We start from the raw sequence: 866 nt of genomic DNA on the forward strand, positions 1-866 counted from the left end.
GGAGTGAGTCTCGCGACCGAAACTCGACTCCAGACACGCGCACGCCAAGATATCCGTTATCGCGATACGCGACGCGAGTGACGTGCGGGAACTTTGTAATTAAGCCAAGTTACGAATAAAACAGATATATATATATATTTATTCCGAATACAAAAGTGTCATTTTTATTTATAGTAAAATCAGTGAGTTACTCGGGCGGAGCCCGAATTCCCAAATTCCTTCCGGCAAACGATCCTAACTACCGTGCCTCTCCGGAGGCATAACAATGTTATACATATATAAAATTGAATGTACCGATTACGATGCGTCATATGTGGGACAAACAAAGAGACAATTAAAAACCAGAATCAGCGAACACAGGACAAACAAAAAACAATCAGTGGTTTCCCAACACATAATTGAAATAAACCACCATATGGATTGGGACAATGTTAAAATATTAGATCACGAATCCAATTATCATAAAAGATTGATATCGGAATCAATTTTCATAAAACAACAAAAAAATGGTCTTAATATCATGGACGAAGTAGAATTATGAGACCACGTATACTTTCCGTTACTAGATATCCCAAATTCATAAATAGTCAGTCATATTTGTTAAATATTATACATATTGCCTGCGCAATCAACATTTAACAGACTCTTTATAAGCACTACGCGACGCTGTTCCCTCGCATTTCAAATTCATGACAAAGTTAGCTAACATCTAGAACTGAAAAAATTGTCTCCCGGTCGATAAAATTATAAATTATACCTTTTGTAAGTAGTATACATTTGAATTGTAATATTCGATTTACATAAAAACAGTAATTTTGTGAAATATTGATAGATATTAATTTGACAATGCAATGCAACATGATAAG

The sequence above is a fragment of the Formica exsecta genome, unplaced genomic scaffold, assembly GCF_003651465.1.
Source record: "Formica exsecta isolate Colony F162 unplaced genomic scaffold, ASM365146v1 scaffold420, whole genome shotgun sequence".
In the NCBI taxonomy this organism is placed as follows: Eukaryota; Metazoa; Arthropoda; class Insecta; order Hymenoptera; family Formicidae; genus Formica; species Formica exsecta.